At 34.3% G+C, this 11,959-nt stretch overlaps 1 pseudogene; it reads left to right on the top strand.

The window, feature by feature from the left end:
* Positions 1 to 11,959, top strand: part of LOC139471227 (NAD kinase-like) — an 87,619-nt pseudogene that overhangs the window by 43,630 nt on the left and 32,030 nt on the right.

Here is an 11,959-nt window from a genome sequence, read left to right as displayed (position 1 = left end):
GAAAAAGTCTTTGAAAGATATTTAGAAGTGATACACAAAAGAAGGGGAATTTAAGGATGTCAACTTCTTTATTATAGAGAACATAATTCTTCTTCCTTACAAGATTGATGATTAACTGTAATATGCTCATGTTATTTTATTGTCTAAAGTACAGTCTAAAATGCATACACATGTGGCTCAATTGTCTAAGACCTCATGATCATGGATTTGAATACCAGTTTGTCATCTCTGTAACTATGCTCTCTCTTTAAAAAAGACTTTTGTTTCACCAAAAGGACAAATGTCTAAGACGTGTAGCTGGGCGTGGTATGAGATGTCTAGCTTCTGGGCTGCTAGTCAAAACATGAGGCAGGTTTGGATGATGACGGTGAAGTTTATTTTGAATCAGGTGAAGGGAGGGAAGCTGTAAGGGAGAGTCCTCTTTGCCAGTCCTCCATAAGAGTTCATGCAGAATTACAATGGTTGACATTTGTTTGTTTTTTGTGCAACACGCACACAGCAATATTCCAGCTACATGGAAGCGGTTTGTAAATAATTGAATTGATTGATAACATGAGCATCAATTCATGGAATAGGGATAAGATGGCATGCATCAACACTGATAGTGTAGATTTTCTTTATATATAGAATACTCAGGGGAATACACTTCTCATACGCGGGGAGAAATACCAGTTGTTACTACATGGACAATGAATGTCACTCAATATACATTCAAATTTCACAACGCACCATACTACATATGTCGACTCAACCTTACCTTGCTCTTACTTCCTTAAACCTATGTTTTACACTTCTATTGTTAGTTATAATATTAGCAGTACGTTCACTGGCATCAACACATGTCTAAGCACAGCCTTCGTTTATGAATAAATGGATATCGTTTTCATCAGGGAAAAAGTGTTCACTTCCAAGACAAGTTAATGTGCTCACCAGATATTTTAAAAAAAACTTTAAAATCTTACCTAAACATCATGAATTGTTGACAGAATCAGAATCAACAGTAAAGGCTTTTGAAACTTAAGTAACATCATCACAGACTTACATGTCTGCTAAATACTCTTCATAAGGCTCACAGTGGGCCTTGTTCCAAAACTACCTGCATCACTGTTCTACTTTCTGTTTATGCCAAGGGATGTTATCTGAGAACACTTGTTACACACTTGGTACTCTTATCAGAGTGGCATATCAAATCCATACCTTTACACTTTTATTTATAGTGTTATTTCCAATAATATTAAATTAAATATGATAAATATCAACTAACATTCAAATTTATAACTTTTGTTTTTGCAAAAATAGGACTGTGTCATTATCTCCTGCCTCCGGAATATCAGTGTTTAGGTGTGAGCTGTATCTCTACTTTCGCATATCCGAGAAAGGCCACTGTTAGAAAATGTACATTTTTATACAGTGCACTGGGTGTCCCTTGGTTTACCCTTTCTGAAAATTCGCGACGGAGATTAACCATTGGGGATTCCGAATCAGAACTGGTCCCCAACAAGCTCTGCGACAAAATGAATCCGGCGGCTTGGCTCTGTGACTAGGTTGATTGCCAATCATCATACCCGGACGTCACTGGACGTTCGTCATATTATCAACCTGTGGTTTATCTATTCCAGACTAGAACATTTACATACTGCCGTCATATAGCTGAAATATTTATGACTGAGGCATTAAACAATAATCTTACAACAAAATAAAGATTTCATTAAAAGTACAATAATTATTTTGAACGAAAAGAGAGCCTCTATTATGTGTGGAACAAATTTGTATCATCGCATCATTAAAGAATTCTACAAAAATATATACATGTGCGTGAGCACTTTCAGCCAGATCGAAATTCCAGAATATGGTGTCATTTTAAATTTGACTGTAAACCACTAACTGAAAACTAATAAAAAGACAAATGAACCCTAAAAAGCCAAACTAGAGTACAAATACGTCAATACCTGCGGTAAAGAGTTCTACATTTAACATCACATTTCCTTGTCAACAAACATTCCGTGCATCCATACGCATACACCAGACATTAATTGGCAAAAATCACGCTTGCAGTCACAGGTCCAAGGAGTCATACATGAAGATGCAAAACACACGTCCTTCGGTGCCCAAAGTTATAAAAATCCATCCCTTTCGAAGCCATTCAATGTTCTCAATGCTTAAATTCTGACCACTTTGCAACAATATTTAAAAATTACCAATTGTGCCCCAAATCTGTCTCACCTCACACAAGAATGGGCCCTGTTTTGTGTCAACTGTAACGCCAAACGTCACACTGCCGCACAAAATACATTACATTAAATAGCAGCGCCTTCTAAAAATTAACAAATGTATCTCTCAAACAGATCTAGCCAAGCCTGCCATTATCCAGCATCACTACACAGCAAGACCAATTTGAAGCACTTTGAGATTCCGTGCACAAAGATCTTTGGAGCTTCCTCCCCGAAAACCACAAAGACAAACCACCTCAGCAAAAAACAACTTTTCACCACCCCTCAAACACACACACACACAAAAAGCGAACTGACACCTGCTCATAAAAGTCTGCAATCAAATAGACCAACACAGATACAAAACGCAGACACTTTTAACACAAAAGTTGCAAACAAAGTACACGAAATAGCCAGTAAATGTATACCTACATCGAAAACAAAATACACACACAACCCGGTCCCATAGTGGAGCATTGAGATCGTTAATGTAGACAAAAAAGAAAAGAGGGAAAGTTCAAATCTACAATTGGTAAAACAAATAGGAAATACAGGCAGATGAGAAAAATCCCTAGAATATTGTGGGAAACAATTAAAGCCCTTAAATCAAATTGTAAATTCACCATTCCACAAATATTCAGAACTTTAGAACCACAAACAAAGAAATGTCAATGCACTTGCCGTACACTTCTCGAAATCAAGTAGCTCCACTAACCATCCACTTAAATTTCAAATTTTGATTAATAATTAACCCAAATTCACTCAAAAGCCAGCGTCCACTCATTTAACACACAACCAAACATAAAACTAATAAGAATTACAAAAAGCACCAAAAACAAAAATACAACCTCAGCAAATACCAGACAATATCGGTTACATCATTCGAAACAAACTTCCTTTCAAAATTCATAAGTAACTTTTACATTTTTTAGTCAAATTTGGATATCTGACACAATCCCCAAACAATGGAAATCAGCCATGGTGGTACTAGTATTTGAACCAGGGAAACCACGAAATGAGCCGGACTCTTATCGTCCTGTATTGCTTACCTCCCAAATTTGAAAAATCATGAAATCCATCATTAAGAACGTGCTCAAGTTCCAAATTTCCAAAAACAGACCTCATTAGCCGTGACAAGAGCGGCTTTTCTCCAAATCGTCAAACATTAGATCAAATGTAACATTTCAGGTACAATGTCTGGACAGAACAAGCCCAAAATCAATACACACTTGCCATATTTTTAGAGTTTAGCAATCCCGTCGACTTGGTTTGGTATTATGGTCTACTTATAACACTAGAAAATAAAGCCAAAAATGGACGAATTCTAAATTTCATTCATTCAGGACTGGAACATAACAGAGTAAAATCAAACAACACCTCATCTGAAACCTACTCTTTAAATAACAGCACTCCACAAGGATGCAGCGGCCACGTGGCCCAGTCACCTAAGGCGCCACGTTTCGCTGTGCAGAGTTGCGTCCCGTGGGCACGCCAGAGACCTATGATTGTGGGTTCGAATCCAGGTTCGCCCCGATTATGTTTCTAGGTTTGTCAGCATCATACCCGTGCTCTTGGGTTTCACCGAAGGGGTAAACGTCTGAGACATGCATGACTTCGGGCTTTCCCCCCACATTAAGCTGACACGCCGTGATATTACTTGAATACTGTTAAAAGCGGCGTTAAACCCAACTCATTCACTCACAAGGATGCATAATGTCGCCGACAGTCTTTTAACCTTTAGCCTGCTGCATTATTTTCACACTTCTTAATTACCCCTGCCTGCTGGATTAATTTTAGCATAAGGCGCTCTAAAGAGGGTGAGTGATTTCAAACAGTCGGTGCCTCATTAAACAATGGCCAATTGAAGAATATTTTTCACATTTATCCCTATAGAACACTACACAGTACTCTATAAAAATATCCCGATGTTTTCAATCATACCAAGTTTAAGACCAAAGCGAACACAAAATTTGTAAATTTTCTTGAACTTACCTGAATTGCGTAATTGAAGGTGTTTGTGTTTCATGCTAGGAACCTTTTAACATCGTAACATTTGTGCAAATTGATTTCAACAATCTTATCTCCGATATCTTAATTATTATTGAGTAAAAATTCGGGTTTTTTATCGGCAAATAACAGCGCGATGGTAAATTATGAACCATTTCAGTAAGTTTATTATCTAAACGTTTAACAGAAAAAATAACTTAATTTTCGAGGTCATAATGTCGGTTGCTGTCATACGAACATTCGGGTTAATCTGACGTGTCATGATATACAAGTTGCAGGAAACAATAAGTATTCACTAATCCTAATTTCAAGCGTTTTGGTTAAATATGATGCTAGCAAACGTCCTAAAATCAAACATGGCGCGCTTCGCCCGACCTCTGAATCACTTTTTGCTATTTCAATATCAACAAAGTTTACATTGCCTTTATAAATATGCCTTGGCAAAAGGTGACGATCTTCCCAATCGAAGGATGTTTTATTTGTAATTCTCCAATTAATATGACGAAAGAAAAACAAAAATAAAGATCGTAAATTCTGACAGCAATATTTCAGTAAGTGCAAAGGTCACCGGATGGGATGTCACAGACAGGGATTGTCTGCTGATAATTTTTAGTACCAAAACAATTACAGTAAATTTTGAAATATTTCGCCTATCACATACAGTAAAAACATAAATCAATACATAGTATCAGTAATCACCACTGATATGAAATAAAAATGCGACTTTGATGATATAACTGGCGTATTATTTAATCCGTTTGACCTTGCATGCTCCCGTGACCCGGAAACGGTAGACAATAATACAACATGCCACATGCAAGTTTCTCGGTATCTTTTATTTTTAACTTTTGTTGATATTTAAGAATCACCATTCAGTGTTATGGTGAAAATAAATGGGCATGATTAATATTTCTGGGATGTACACGGTGATAAGTTTTACTATTATAAGTGTTTCTCCCATAACAGGGCTTGATCTTCAATCGCCAGCAGTGGTTTATTCGCAGTGGTTTATATTTATTCACCCAATCTGATTGGCTGTCTGAGGGTCATCGCGTTTTGATTGGCTGGCTAAAAATAATTGACGGCACTATTTTCGGATCGGGGATTCCTGATGTCGCCTAGTACAGGAAATCCCCCATCTGTCAAAATATTACCGTAGTGATGATGTTTCCATCTCCGAAAGTTGGTGACCGAGAGGCATTTTGTGGGGGAGGAAGGTGTGTGATATGTGGAGATATATCAGAGAATTTCGGCTCCCCAGTGAACGAGATTGCAGTTGCAGGAAGACGGTAACCGAAGCGAGATACCGCATTGATATCACGGGACCAGGTGAGCCATTCCGGTACATTCTTTACAGGGCGTTTTAAAGAAACAGTTAATTAATTCATGTAAAAATACTGATGAAATAGTGAAACAAACCGTATTGTTTTTATTATTTTTAAAATATATGCCCATCAACCACATAAGAAATTTCACGTTATAACGAAGTGTTGATCTTGAGCTGATCGATCAAAAACATATTTCATACTTATATTAAAATAATCGAGACTTAAATTTCATATTTTAAGAAAATAAACACTCAAATCATTTGGATCTAAAGCAATACTCAATTTTAATGCAGGAAACGATCAATCTTTGCCGGACGGACCGTACATCTCACGACCAAGATGTTTTGCAGCCACAGCAGTTGTTTCCCCTTTCAACATAATAGGTGGAGTTTATCCAGATCAATATAATTAATTTATTTTGGCCTTTAATTATTTGGTGTGTTTTTTAACATGAAGACTTCAATTATTTAAACATACTATCTCAGGACAACTAAGAAACTCATTTTTTATCACCACGTTTAAACTTGAATGTAATAAATCATACCTAGATCTATGTAAACTAAAGAATTTAATATATGTTTTTATATTTTTTCTTAGCAGACAAACTGAAGAAGAAAAAGATGGTGGGCACCAATCAACCTTATTATGAATTTTTTCAAAAACATTTTTTTTTTTCAACAATGATTTACATTTATGCATCTTGAAATATATTTTGTATATTAGATAGGATGAAATTATCTCAAAATTAATTTCATATTATTATTTTTAGGTAGAAACTCAATATCACGGTTAATTATTTTCAGAATTTACAGACAATACAGAGTATTAAAGACATGTAGATTATGTTTGTCTCAGGTATATTCTTAAATCTAATTTGTGTAAGCCTGTCTGCAACAAATTTGTTTAAGTGAGAGGTTAGGCGCTCTACCACCAAAAAATCATGAGTTACTTCCCTTTGACTGTAAACCCAGTGAATCCGGGTGCGTAAGCGAGCGTATTAAATAACCAATCGCCATGTTGTCTCACGGTCACGTGATTACGTTAACTTGTGCGGGAAGATATCTCGTTCTTTTCACAGCGACCAACCAGCAGTAAACACTATCTCATTACAGCAAGTTTGTGCCGCCCACCACGCCCTATAATAGGTCAAATTATTGTGAATTCCACATTTATTTGTTTACGTTACTCAGTACCACACTGATCTTGGTATAACATTGGTATGCTTTATTTTTTTTTCTTTGTGCCATGAATATTCAGTGAACATAAATAACTTGGTCATTTGAAACCACAAGTGCTATTTATTTCACATGCTACAATAATCATTATGCATAATCCTTACAGTTTTATTCAGCAAATGTTCATAACACTGTATTAAGTGTAGTCACTTGATGTATTAATTTTGCATCAGCGTAATTTTAACGCGTTATTTCATTTATCATGACCGGTGTCCCAAATATGTGATATAATGGTTTGTCACCACAGGACTATTTGAACTTCACGTTGCGTGTAACCACGGATGGTAAAGTATTTACCAAAACGTTTGTAGTTAACCTGACCCTCATGTTGTGTGTATCCACAGAGGGTACACAGGGTGTTATTGTTCATAGCAGGACCTCACGTTGTGTGTAGCCACGGAAGGTATTCAGTGTGTGTGTTTGTGCTTGTATTATATTCCGGCCCATTTGGTCATAATGAGCATATCAACCTCGGATGCAATAGCAAGTTAACTTTGTGTGTGTGATAAGTGTACCCTTGTATAGTACCCTTTATTTTTCTGAATTGCCCATCCTTGTAAGGTCGGTGTTCAGTATCAAAACCTGTCGTGGCTTCCGCCATGTAATAAAGCTGCGCCCATATTTTCCCATTCAATTGTCGTTATGCTATCCTTGGCATTCACACTTACACAAAATATCTATTATTTACCATGTTTACCGAAAAAAACACTTCTTTAATAATGCAAATGTTATATTATCATGGCAGATAAAGAGCCCCAATATGCATAGCTTGCTTAATTTTAAATATAATTATTTAGCATTTCTTGGGATGATAAACTGGTCATAAGACAAAATAAGAAATGTATTTTTATGTATTATTCTCCCATTACAAGGTTTACAGTGGTTTATTTTTTCCACATAATCTAATTGGCTTACTGAGAATTGAAAGCTGCGTCGCTGGTAAGTAAAGAAAAACTCAAATTTATGGGTGATGAAGAAATAACCAACAAGAGGTCGTCTTATAACATTTTACCATAAACCTAATTTCTTAACATTAGCAATGTCTAATTTTAATTTTAATACTTTTTACAAAAAACTCATATGTTAACATGTCACTGAAATATATATTTATTATGACTCTTGTTTTCATGAAGATGAAAAGAAGAAAATGTTAATTTTGAATTACCTGTTATCAGTTAGTTTTAATTTCTAATCTGATAAATAAGAAAAGAATAAAGTTTGGAGGTAACTGTTACAGTAAAATAACAATGTAACATTACAAGGGTATTAAAATGCCAATATTTGTAAACCATTTGGAACGATAATTTATTGTTTACATATATCCTATGTTTTTATGTTTCACACACAACAAAGTATTCACATTATTTCTTGTCATTCACGAATATGGGGAAATTAGATAACTCATTTAAGAACATTTTTGGTGTTATGATGTTAAATATTATGTTCAAAAGAATAATTGTCCACTGAATAAGTTTATTCTGTTATATATAATAAAAAAACGCATGTGCTCACCATGTTCAGGAACAAAAAAATAATATAAAAAAATGACATGAAATAATCATCATTTTACATATTAAATTATTGACTGTAAAATTAGAAAATTCGTTCAAAAATATTTTTCAATCCATTGATGGACTTGAGAAGATTTACCTAGCAGTAATCAGTTGACCAGTTGCATGAGTTGTTATTTATAGAATCCTGCCTGATCAATCCTGCTGACAGTTCCTTGGGCCCTTGTTTTTCGTTAACAATATTTCACAATATTTAAGACAATATTTAATTTCCTCTTAATTGGGTTTATAACATTTTTTTCTAACGAACAAATAAACGAATAACGTATTTACATACACTAAAAATGTGGGCATTGAGAATAATAGTCTCAACGAATGCAAATAAAGTTATGGGCCGAGTAATCCAAAACAATTAACAGATATCAAATAACATCACATTATTCTCAAAACGTTACTCCCATCAGCTTTTAATTGTTAACAAAAATAATAATATGAATACTAAAATGTGGCTTGCCTGTCACGGGAACACTCGTGTGGGTTGTCTTCGCTAGATCCTTTTTACCTGTTTATTGTGCAGTTGTTTTACTGAGCATATTCGAAAACGAACACATTACATTTGGGACAGTTTTCCTTTTATAATACATTCATAGATTCTAGCATGATTTTAGAACAATTTCACGAAGCATTTTTAAATTTATTCCAAAAATATGAAGACTGTCATGCTTGGTTATAGATTTGTAATTGTTTATTTATTTACAGCTGTTTACAGGTTTTAAAATTGTATTCGTCAATGCATCAGTACAGCGTTACTGATCAAACTTCAGTTATTGTCTTTAGTTTAAAAATATTTTATTCAACAATTATTATCTTTCATCAATTATGTGAATAAGTAACAATTTGATGTCATTTAATTTTAGTATTACATGAATAATGAAAAAAATTAGTCAGATCCTTAACATATACATACTAAACTCATATGGACATTCATCTTGTGCATTAAGTGGTTTGTTTCCAAATAAAACAATTCTAAAATATATTTGTGATAGGAATATGACACATTACTTACTTGTAACAGTACATGAAGGTTTTGCTTGTTTAATCACAAAAACCATGGTGGCACATAAGCTGGTGATTTAGCCATATGTTTCTAAAAAATTCTATTTCAATCTTCTGGTTGGAGTGAAAAGAAATGTGCCTGTATACATGTTTACCCTTGCCAGATGTATTTTGTTCACTTTATGTCGTCTATTTTGCATATACAGGTACAGCTGCAAACCTGTTTTTCCTTTGTATGTAATCACAGTACTAGTAACACAACTTCCTCAGGTGGTGTGTATAAAAGTTCCTTGTCATCATGAAACAAGAATTATAAAGGAAAGTCATATTCACAATTAAAACACATCTGTCTTTCCTTGAATAATCTTTGTCTAAGTGTTGGGAACAATTATCAGTGTCATATTAAAAAATTAAAAAGATTTTCATAAGGACTTTTCTTTGATAGACCGAAGTCATACCATGTGTCAAGTTATGTAGAATTATAACTTTAAAAGCCCTCATGTGTCCATATTTTTCACCTTTTCGATATTTTTAGGACAAAATGTGCGCCATGTAGATCTGCCTGTTTTGTTACCTAAAACAAATTTTTGTCTTAAAATGAGAAAAGGAATCATTCAAACGATGTTGTTTTATCCCACTGATTCACGAAAACCAGTTGAAATGTACAGTAGATCTAGTGACTTTTGTACCCAAAATCTCTAGCTATTTGGTACCCAAGTGGGTATGTGATTTTGTAGATCTACCTAGAATTATTTCAAAGATAAACATTAATTTTAGTGTCTTAAACTTAACATACTATCAAAACAAAACATTCTAACTTAGGTTAAACCAACTTAACTGGCCTCTTCTTCAGTGACAAGACGTCAATTTTCTATCAAAACTAAACAATCACTTTCAAGGATCACAGTCATAATCATATTATGAACTTGATGAAATATTTTATTGTGTGTGCTGTTCATCTACATGCAAACATAAATATGATTATAAATCTTGTCTTATTTTGTTAGGTACGATTTCACAAAGTATTTTGGGTACAATTTAATTTGTTTTGGGTACAAAATCACATATAGGAGCCATTGTATATTTGCACTACCTCCATACAGTCGTCGTGTGCCAAAATATTAATCGGTTCAGAGGACGGGAGGTTCTCAGAAAGTGTTTAACAACATCTTTAATATTCTAAATTGTTCCCTTTGTAATGTTGGACCAATAACAGTATTATGTTGTTATTATTATGGCATATCAATACGTTATATCGCTCTCCGTTTCCAGATGATAATTTTAAATTAAAATCCATTACGATTTCAGATTTGGATTGACACATTTCATGGCGACAATCACGAAGAAATATGAAACAAATTGGAGTGAAGACTGCTCTCCAGATCAATAAATAGTAAATAGTTGACAAAAAATGGTAAATTATGTATTTTCTTTTGAATTTGAATCTATTTCGGAATTTCTTTATGATAGCTTACAAACATTTGCATATTTTGCTTCCATGACGTGTCACATGTGGTACGTGCTTCCAGTTTCAGAAATGATAGCTAAAATTGCAAGTATTGTGATTATTTCTCGTAAAGTGCACTAATTTGCTATTGAATGGTTTACCTAGAATGTATATCAGTTCAGTTTTTGCCTATCATCCAATATTTGTCATATTTCGCAGTGTTTGTTGACTTTGTTCAACAAATCGCGAGTTAGGCCACGCCCAAAAATTGTCACTGACGTTTGTCGTCTTGTCAATGTGTTCGAAAGTTTATCAAACGAAATCATTTGCAAACTCTGTAGAAATGATTTTTTACAAAGATTTATACATGCGTGTCAATAATTCTAGAAAATTAAGTTAGATGTAGCAAAATGATTGTAATAGTCAAACGGGATAACTGTGCATGTGGAGTTGTTTGAGTTTGTTTGTTTGTTTGTTGGAGTTGCTATGATCGTACAAGTTCCATCCAATCGATGATGTTATGATTCAGATTGTTTTTGTTTACAATTAGTTACACCGAAAGTTGCTAATTTTTAGAAATTAAGGAACATGTGTGTTTTCCTTTCGTCAGCAAACAAAAAAGTATGATCGAATAAGAAAAATGATGAAATTATAAAGAAAATATCGGACTGCATGCCGCTCAAAGTGAAGTGCCAAAAGTCAACAATGGCCGTTTGGCCGAAACTTTTTTAACTCGCGATATTTTCTTTTTGAGGTAAATAAACTACTGAGAGTTTTAATATTGAGCAAGCTGAGCAGTTATGCATGCCATACTTATGCGCAATGTTACGCAAAGCCTTCTTGGTAAATAGATATGGCGAGTTTTATTTTGGGGTGTCGAATGGGTTCGACATCAGATGCACGGGAAGTGACACCTCTGTCGAATGGGTTCTACGTTAGCGTGCAGAGCTTTAACTTCATGATCGATAACCTTTTTCTAAAATTCCATTAAAAACGACTCCACAGCTAAACTTGTTGATAACCTGTAACTTCATCAAGTCAATAATTCAAGATAAGAAAACAAACATAACCTGTACAAAATCAAATTAAAAATTGGTCTTCTAAATGGGGATTTACAATTAAGTTAAAAATATAACCCATTAAGTTCTTATTTAAAAACAAATAT

This window comes from Haliotis cracherodii, unplaced genomic scaffold (assembly GCF_022045235.1).
Source record: "Haliotis cracherodii isolate W230 unplaced genomic scaffold, xgHalCrac1.p SCAF_22, whole genome shotgun sequence".
Lineage (NCBI taxonomy): Eukaryota > Metazoa > Mollusca > Gastropoda > Lepetellida > Haliotidae > Haliotis > Haliotis cracherodii.
The sequence above is the reverse complement of the archived record's forward strand: the minus strand, read 5'-3'. Positions and strand labels throughout refer to the sequence as shown.